Below are 10,000 nucleotides of genomic sequence, written 5' to 3'. Positions count from 1 at the left end.
AAAAAATTTCCTCCAGGAGGCGGGGTCGAGTGGGAAAGCGTCCGAAGTCGCACTTAACCCGGCGAGATCGGCTGAAATATGCGCCTGGATGTTTGGACTTAGGTTTTGAGCGAAAAAATTTCCTCCAGGGAGGCCGGGGTCGAGTGGGAAAGCGTCGAAGTCGCACTTAACCCGGCCGAGATCGGCTGAAATATGCGCCTGGATGTTTGGACTTAGGTTTTGAGCGAAAAAATTTCCTCCAGGGAGGCGGGGTCGAGTGGGAAAGCGTCGAAGTCGCACTTAACCCGGCTGAGATCGGCTGAAATATGCGCCTGGATGTTTGGACTTAGGTTTTGAGCGAAAAAAATTTCCTCCAGGAGGCGGGGTCGAGTGGGAAAGCGTCGAAGTCGCACTTAACCCGGCTGAGATCGGCTGAAATATGCGCCTGGATGATTTTCGTTTGAAAAAATTGCACTGCAGTCAAGTCAACCCGGGAAAGGTCCGACTTCCATACCCTCCGAGGCTCGAGTCAGGCCGACCGAGGCCTCTTCCGGGCACGATTCAAATTTCACCGCGACCCGGAGGTGGCCGTTTACCAGAACAACTTTTACATCAACTTTAATTTTTTTTTTTTTTTTTTTTTTCTCTAAAAACTCTGAAATTCGTGCCCTGCGTCGCTGCTTTGAGGGCGAGCGAGTCTGTGGCGCAGGCCTTTGTAGAAAACATTCATCAGGGCCTTTAATAAATAAAATCATACCCAAATCTGTGTTATTGTGTGAGGGTTAGTCTGTGGCGCAGGCCTTATGGAAAACATTCATCGAGGGCCTTTATTAAATAAAATCATGCCCAATAAAGAGTTAATGGGTCGGGTTAGTCTGTGAGCGCAGGCCTTATAGAAAAACATTTTCCAGGGCCTTTATTAAATAAAATCACGCCCAATAAAGAGTTACTGTGTCGGGTTAGTCTGTGAGGCAGGCCTTAAAAAAACTGTCATCAGGGCCTTTATTAAATAAAATCATGCCCATAAGAGTGTTATTATAGCAGGGAGGTTAGTCTGTGGCGCAGGCCTTAAAGAAAACATTTATCCAGGGCCTTTATTAAATAAAATCATGCCCAATAAAGCGTTACTGTGTCGGGTTAGTCTGTGGCGCAGGCCTTATAGAAAACTTTTTTCCAGGGCCTTTATTAAATAAAATCATGCCCAATAAAGCGTTACTGTGTCGGGTTAGTCTGTGGCGCAGGCCTTATAGAAAACATTTTCCAGGGCCTTTATTAAGTAAAATCATGCCCAACAAAGAGTTACTGTGTCGGGTTAGTCTGTGGCGCAGGCCTTAAAGAAAACTGTCATCAGGGCCTTTATTAAATAAAATCATGCCCATAAGAGTGTTATTATGAGGGGTTAGTCAGTGAGCGCAGTGCTTATAGAAAACATTTTCCAGGGCCTTTATTAAATAAAATCACGCCCAATAAAGCGTTACTGTGTCGGGTTAGTCTGTGGCGCAGGCCTTATAGAAAAACATTTTCCAGGGCCTTTATTAAATAAAATCACGCCCAATAAAGAGTTACTGTGTCGGGTTAGTCTGTGAGGTAGGCCTTAAAGAAAACTGTCATCAGGGCCTTAATTAAATAAAATCATGCCCATAAAGTGTTATTATGCAGGAGGTTAGTCAGTGGCGCAGGCCTTATAGAAAACATTCATCGAGGGCCTTTATTAAATAAAATCATGCCCAATAAAGAGTTACTGTGTCGGGGTCAGTCTGTGGCGCAGGCCTTATAGAAAACATTTTCCAGGGCCTTTATTAAATAAAATCACGCCCAATAAAGAGTTACTGTGTCGGGTTAGTCTGTGGCGCAGGCCTTATAGAAAAACATTCATCGAGGGCCTTTATTAAATAAAATCACGCCCAATAAAGCGTTACTGTGTCGGGTTAGTCTGTGGCGCAGGCCTTATAGAAAAACATTTTCCAGGGCCTTTATTAAATAAAATCACGCCCAATAAAGAGTTACTGTGTCGGGTTAGTCTGTGAGGTAGGCCTTAAAGAAAACTGTCATCAGGGCCTTAATTAAATAAAATCATGCCCATAAGAGTGTTATTATAGCAGAGGTTAGTCAGTGGCGCAGGCCTTATAGAAAACATTCATCGAGGGCCTTTATTAAATAAAATCATGCCCAATAAAGAGTTACTGTGTCGGGTCAGTCTGTGGCGCAGGCCTTATAGAAAACACATTTTCCAGGGCCTTTATTAAATAAAATCACGCCCAATAAAGAGTTACTGTGTCGGGTTAGTCTGTGAGGCAGGCCTTATACAAAACATTCATCGAGGGCCTTTATTAAATAAAATCATGCCCAATGAAGAGTTACTGTGTCGGGGTTAGTCTGTGGCGCAGGCCTTATAGAAAACATTCATCAGGGCCTTTATTAAATACAATCATGCCCAATAAAGCGTTAATGTGTCGGGTTAGTCTGTGGCGCAGGCCTTAAAGAAAACTGTCATCAGGGCCTTTATTAAATAAAATCATGCCCAATGAAGCGTTACTGTGTCGGGTTAGTCTGTGGCGCAGGCCTTATAGAAACCATTTTTCCAGGGCCTTTATTAAATAAAATCATGCCCAATAAAGCGTTACTGTGTCGGGTTAGTCTGTGGCGCAGGCCTTATAGAAAACATTTTCCAGGGCCTTTATTAAGTAAAATCATATGCCCAACAAAGAGTTACTGTGTCGGGTTAGTCTGTGGCGCAGGCCTTATAGAAAACATTGTTCCAGGGCCTTTATTAAATAAAATCATGCCCAATGAAGCGTTACTGTGTCGGGTTAGTCTGTGGCGCAGGCCTTATAGAAAACATTTTTCCAGGGCCTTTATTAAATAAAATCATGCCCAATAAAGCGTTACTGTGTCGGGTTAGTCTGTGGCGCAGGCCTTATAGAAAACATTTTCCAGGGCCTTTATTAAGTAAAATCATGCCCAACAAAGAGTTACTGTGTCGGGTTAGTCTGTGGCGCAGGCCTTATAGAAAACATTGTTCCAGGGCCTTTATTAAATAAAATCATGCCCAATGAAGCGTTACTGTGTCGGGTTAGTCTGTGGCGCAGGCCTTATAGAAAACATTCAATCAGGGCCTTTATTAAATAAAAACATGCCCAAATAAGTGCTATTGTGATGGGGTTAGTCTGTGACCCCAGGCCCTGTGTAAAACTGTCACCCAGGGCCTTTATAGAGTAAAATCATGCCCAATAAGGTTAGGGTTAGGGTTAGGGTTAGGGTTAGGGTTAGGGTTAGGGTTAGGGCTAGGGTTAGGGTTAGGGTTAGGGTTTGGGTTAGGGTTAGGGTTAGGGCTAGGGTTAGGGTTAGGGTTAGGGTTAGGGCTAGGGTTAGGGTTAGGGTTAGGGTTAGGGTTAGGGTTAGGGTTAGGGTTAGGGTTAGGGTTAGGGTTAGGGTTAGGGCTAGGGTTAGGGTTAGGGTTAGGGTTAGGGTTAGGGTTAGTCTGTGGCTTGGGCCTTATAGAAAACATTCATCAGGGCCTTTATTAAATAAAATCATGCCCAAATAAGTGTTATTGTGATGGGGTTAGTCTGTGGCGCAGGCCTTATAGAAAACATTCATCCAGGGTCTCTATTAAATAAAATCATGCCCAATAAGGTGTTACTGTGTAGGGTTAGTCTGTGAGCGCAGGCCCTTTGTAAAACATTCATCCAGGGCCTTTATTAAATAATATCATGCCCAAATAAGTGTTATTGTGATGGGGTTAGTCTGTGGCGCAGGCCTTATAGAAAACATTCATCCAGGGCCTTTATTAAATAAAATCATGCCCAAATAAGTGTTATTGTGATAGGGTTAGTCTGTGAGCGCAGGCCTTATAGAAAACATTCATCAGGGCCTTTATAGAATAAAATCATGCCCAAATAAGTGTTATTGTGATGGGGTTAGTCTGTGAGTGCAGGCCTTATAGAAAACATTCCTCCAGGGCCTTTATTAAATAAAATCATGCCCAATAAAGGCGCTACTGTGTCGGGTTAGTCTGTGAGCGCAGGCCTTTTAGAAAACATTCATCAGGGCCTTTTTAAATAAAATCATGCCCAAATAAGTGTTATTGTGATGGGGTTAGTCTGTGAGCGCAGGCCTTATAGAAAACATTCATCCAGGGCCTTTATAGAATAAAATCATGCCCACATAAGTGTTATTGTGATGGGGTTAGTCTGTGAGCGCAGGCCTTATAGAAAACATTCATCCAGGGCCTTTATAGAAAAAAATTATGCCCAATAAGGTGTTAGTGTGTAGGGTTAGTCTGTGGCGCAGGCCCTTTGTAAAACATTCATCCAGGGCGAGAATGAAATAAAGCGATGCCCATTAAAGTGTTACTGCGTTGGGGTTAATGTGAGCCCAGGCCCTTTGGAAAATTGAAATCCAGACACGGGGTTCGTAAATGTGTGTGTCGAGAAGTCGCTCTTAACCCGGCCTTGATCGGCTGTAGCGCAGCGCCTGGATGTCTGGGCGTAGGTTTTGAGCAGCAAAAAATCCTCCAGGGTGGAGGGTCGAGTGGGAAAGCGTCGAGAAGTCGCACTTAACCGGCCGAGATCGGCTGAAATATGCGCCTGGATGTTTGGACTTAGGTTTTGAAAGCAAAAAAATCCTCCAGGGTGGCGGGAAGTCCGAGTGGAAAGCGTCCGGGAAGTCGCACTTAACCCGGCCGAGATCGAAGTCTGAAATATGCGCCTGGATGTCTGGACTTAGGTTTTGAGCGGCAAAAAATACCTCCAGGGTGGAGGGTCGAGTGGGAAAGCGTCCGAGAAGTCGCACTTAACCCGGCGAGATCGGCTGAAATATGCGCCTGGATGTCTGGACTTAGGTTTTGAAAGCAAAAAAATCCTCCAGGGTGGCGAAGTCGAGTGGGAAAGCGTCCGGGAAGTCGCACTTAACCCGGCGAGATCGTCTGAAATATGCGCCTGGATGTTTGGACTTAGGTTTTGAAAGCAAAAAAATCCTCCAGGGTGGCGAAGTCGAGTGGGAAAGCGTCGGGAAGTCGCACTTAACCGGCGAGATCGTCTGAAATATGCGCCTGGATGTCTGGACTTAGGTTTTGAGCGGCAAAAATACCTCCAGGGTGGAGGGTCGAGTGGGAAAGCGTCGAGAAGTCGCACTTAACCCGGCGAGATCGGCTGAAATATGCGCCTGGATGTTTGGACTTAGGTTTTGAAAGCAAAAAAATCCTCCAGGGTGGCGAAGTCGAGTGGGAAAGCGTCCGGGAAGTCGCACTTAACCGGCCGAGATCGTCTGAAATATGCGCCTGGATGTTTGGACTTAGGTTTTGAAAGCAAAAAAATTTCCTCCAGGGTGGCGAAGTCGAGTGGGAAAGCGTCCGGGAAGTCGCACTTAACCGGCCGAGATCGTCTGAAATATGCGCCTGGATGTTTGGACTTAGGTTTTGAAAGCAAAAAAATTTCCTCCAGGGTGGCGGAAGTCGAGTGGGAAAGCGTCCGGGAAGTCGCACTTAACCCGGCGAGATCGTCTGAAATATGCGCCTGGATGTTTGGACTTAGGTTTTGAGCGAAAAAATTTCCTCCAGGAGACCCGGGTCGAGTGGGAAGCGTCGAAGTCGCACTTAACCCGGCGAGATCGGCTGGATGAAGCGCCTGGATGTCTGGACTTAGGTTTTGAAAGCAAAAAAATTTCCTCCAGGGCGGCGGAAGTCGAGTGGGAAAGCGTCGGGAAGGCGCACTTAACCGGACTCGATCGGTCGGATGAAGCGCCTGGATGTTTGGACTTAGGTTTTGAACGCAAAAAAATTTCCTCCAGGGCGGCGAAGTCGAGTGGGAAAGCGTCGGGAAAGCGCTTAACCGGACTCGATCGGTCGGATGAAGCGCCTGGATGTTTGGACTTAGGTTTTGAGCGCAAAAAATTTCCTCCAGGGCGGCGAAGTCGAGTGGGAAAGCGTCGGGAAGGCGCACTTAACCGGACTCGATCGGTCGGATGAAGCGCCTGGATGTTTGGACTTAGGTTTTGAGCGAAAAAAATTTCCTCCAGGGCGGCGAAGTCGAGTGGGAAAGCGTCGGGAAGCGCGCTTAACCGGACTCGATCGGTCGGATGAAGCGCCTGGATGTTTGGACTTAGGTTTTGAGCGCGAAAAAAAATTTCCTCCAGGGCGGCGAAGTCGAGTGGGAAAGCGTCCGGGAAAGCGCGCTTAACCGGACTCGATCGGTCGGATGAAGCGCCTGGATGTTTGGACTTAGGTTTTGAGCGAAAAAATTTCCTCCAGGGCGGCGAAGTCGAGTGGGAAAGCGTCGGGAAAGCGCGCTTAACCGGACTCGATCGGTCGGATGAAGCGCCTGGATGTTTGGACTTAGGTTTTGAGCGAAAAAATTTCCTCCCGGCGAAGTCGAGTGGGAAAGCGTCGGGAAGCGCGCTTAACCGGACTCGATCGGTCGGATGAAGCGCCTGGATGTTTGGACTTAGGTTTTGAGCGAAAAAAATTTCCTCCAGGGCGGCGGCGGTCCGAGTGGGAAAGCGTCCGGGAAGCGCACTTAACCGGACTCGATCGGTCGGATGAAGCGCCTGGATGTTTGGACTTAGGTTTTGAGCGAAAAAAATTTCCTCCAGGGCGGCGAAGTCGAGTGGGAAAGCGTCGGGAAGGCGCACTTAACCGGACTCGATCGGTCGGATGAAGCGCCTGGATGATTTTCGTTTGAAAATTGCACTAAGTCAACCCGGGAAAGAGTCCGACTTCCATACCCTCCGAGGCTCGAGTCAGGCCGACCGAGAGGCCTCCTCCGGGCATGATTCAAATTTTCCCGCGACCCTGGAGGTGGCGTTTACACAGGAGCAACTTTTACATGGGTACGATTTGGTGAGCAGCGTGTTTTGTGGACTTAGTCTCTGGCGAAAAAAAGTCGAAAAAGCGACTAAGTCCATATCGACTTAGGTTTTGAGCGCAATCTTTCTGAAGCTCGGGCGAGGAGCTATCGAGCGCTTCACCTGAAACACGGACACAGGCGCCGAGAGAGGGCGTTCGGCGGCGAGGCGTCCCCTCGGCCCGAAGCGTGATCGATTGGGCGCAGCGCGCCTAGCTAGAGACCCCACCGGCCAGCCCGCTGCCGCTATAAATCGGGAGTGCCTGGCAGGGAGCACGGCGTGCAATGGGTTTCACGTTTGGGCTTTGACAGCACGCGCGCCGGGCAATTTGGGCGTTCGTTACGAGCAGGCCCCCTCAGCCGAGGAAAGCGCGAACCCGCCGGAGGAGGCCTAGGCGGCGGTCAGGCGCGAGAGTCCGTCACGGCGGGCGGGCGTGGAGGGCAGAAGCGCGGCAGCGTCCGGCGGCGCGCGGCGGTACCCCGTCCCGTGAAACACACTTTTCGGCGTCGGCGCGATCCCAGCGGCCACCCACCCCCCCAGCAGCGACCCCCGCCGAGAAGGTTCGAGCAGCGCGTCGCCCTATGGCGGCGGTCTTAGCCGAGGTCAAGCGGGGTCTGCCCAGGCCCCCTCCTCAGGCGGACTGAGACCGTGTGTAGGCAAAAGCAGCGCCGGCGTCGGTTGGTCCCCTCGACCCACAGGGGTTACCTGGTTGATCCTGCCAGTAACATATGCTTGTCTCAAAGATTAAGCCATGCAGGTCTAAGTGCACCACGGCGGTACAGTGAAACTGCGAATGGCTCATTAAATCAGTTATGGTCCCTTTGATCGCTCCACCGGTACTTGGATAACTGTGGCAATTCCAGAGCTAATACATGCAAGCGGCGCCGACCGGGCGACCGCCTCTCCTCGCGGGGCGGGAGGCTGAGGCAGCGATGCATTTATCAGATCCAAAACCCATCCGGGCCCCGGCGATCCGTCCTCGGACCGGTACCTTTGGTGACTCTAGATAACCTCGGGCGATCGCTCGCCCTTCGCGGCGGCGGCGATTCATTCAGTGTCTGCCCTATCAACTTTCGATGGTACATCAGGCGCCTACCATGGTGACCACGGGTGCGAGGGAATCAGGGTTCGATTCGGAGAGGAGCCTGAGAAAGCGGCTACCACATCCAAGGAAGGCAGCAGGCGCGCCAAATTACCCATTTCCGACTCGGGAGGTAGTGGCGAAAAATAACAATACAGGTCTCTTTGAGGCCCTGTAATTGGAATGGCGTATCTTAAACACATGGCGAGGACCCATTGGAGGAGGCAAGTCTGGTGCCAGCAGCGCGGTAATTCCAGCTCAATAGCGTATATTAAAGTTGCTGCAGTTAAAAAGCTCGTAGTTGGATCTCGGGATCTGGCTGGCGGTCCGCGAGAGGCGAGCCACCGCCCGTCCCAGGTCCCTGCCTCGGCGCCCCGGATGCCCTTGGCTGGGTGTCGGTCCGAGGGCCCAAAGCGTTTACTTTGAAAAAATTAGAGTGTTCAAAGCAGGCGGCGTCGCCGCTGAATACGCAGCTAGGAATAATGGAATAGGACTCGGTTCTATTTTGTGGGTTTCTGGAACCGGAGCCATGATTAAGAGGGCGGCGGGGCATTCGTATTGCGCGCTAGAGGTGAAATTCTTGGACGGCGCAAGGCGGACGGCGAAAGCATTTGCCAAGAATGTTTTCATTAATCAAGAAACGAAAGTCGGAGGTTGAAGGCGATCAGATACCGTCGTAGTTCCGACCGTAAGCGATGCCGACCAGCGATCGGCGGCGTTATTCCCATGACCGCCCGGGCGGCGTGCGGGAAACCACAGTCTTTGGGTTCCGGGAGTATGGTTGCAAAGCTGAAACAAAGGAATTGCGGAAGGGCACCACCAGGAGTGGAGCCTGCGGCTTAATTTGACTCAACACGGAAACCTCACCCGGCCGGACACGGAAAGGATTGACAGATTGATAGCTCTTTCTCGATTCTGTGGGTGGTGGTGCATGGCGTTCTTAGTTGGTGGAAGCGATTTGTCTGGTTCATTCCGATGCGAGCGAGACTCCGGCTTGCTAAATAGTGGCGCGGCCACTTGGGTGGCGTCAAAAACTTCTTAGAGGACAAGTGGCGTTCAGCCACGCGAGATGGAGCAATAACAGGTCTGTGATGCCCTTAGATGTCGGGGGCTGCGCGCCACAATGGGCGGATCAGCGTGTGTGTCTACCCTGCGCCGAGGCGCGGTGCTCCAGCTGAACCCGCTCGTGATCGGGACTGGGGATTGAAACTATTTCCCATCAGCGAGAATTCCCAGTAGCGCGGGTCATAAGCTCGCGTTGATTAAGTCCCTGCCCTTTGTACACACCGCCCGTCGCTACTACCGATTGGATGGTTTAGTGAGGTCCTCGGACCGGCCCGCCCGAGCCCCTCGCGAGAGCTCTGGCGGGCGCCGGAAAGGCGATCAAACTTGACTATCTAGAGGAAAAAGTCGTAACAAGGTTTCCGTAGGTGAACCTGCGGAAGGATCGTGCTCGGCCCGGCCCGATCAAAGCGAAAGCCGCCCGGGCGAGGCCTAGCCCACCTCCCCGTCTCAAGCTCGGGTGCGGCAGAGGCCGGCGGCTCGGCGCGGCCTCCCCTCCGGGCACAGCAGCGCGCAGCGCGATAAGAAAAAAAGGAACTTGACTGTCGCTGCACTCGGCGGCCCCCGCTTTCAGCGGCGGGGCTGAGCCGGGGCCCTGGCGAGTACCCGCACGGCCTCGGGACCGTGGGTTCAAAGTCTCCTCCCGCGAAGGAGGCGCCCGTCCGGTAAAAAACCTCTATCCTATTTTACTCTATGATCCAGCGGCCGTGGCCGAGAGGTCTGCCGCTCAAAAACCCAAGGCGGCAAAAGAACCGCACAAAAACCTAAGGCAGAAGCGAGAGAGAGATCGCGAGAAGAGAGCGCCGTTCCCCTGGGAGGCAGCGCACCTCCGCGGAGGCTTGAGGCAACCTACGCGGCGCCCATGACTGTCGCTGCACTCGGCGGGCCCCTGCTTTCCAGCGGCGGGGGCGAGCGTGGGGCCCTGGCGGAGTACCCGCCGCGGCCTCGGGACCGTGGGTTCAAAGTCTCCTCCCGCGAAGGAGCGCCCGTCGGGGTAAAAAAACCTCTATCCTATTTTACTCTATGATCCAGCGG

Source organism: Puntigrus tetrazona, unplaced genomic scaffold, assembly GCF_018831695.1.
Source record: "Puntigrus tetrazona isolate hp1 unplaced genomic scaffold, ASM1883169v1 S000000003, whole genome shotgun sequence".
Classification (NCBI taxonomy): Eukaryota; Metazoa; Chordata; class Actinopteri; order Cypriniformes; family Cyprinidae; genus Puntigrus; species Puntigrus tetrazona.
Note: the sequence above shows the minus strand (reverse complement) of the source record.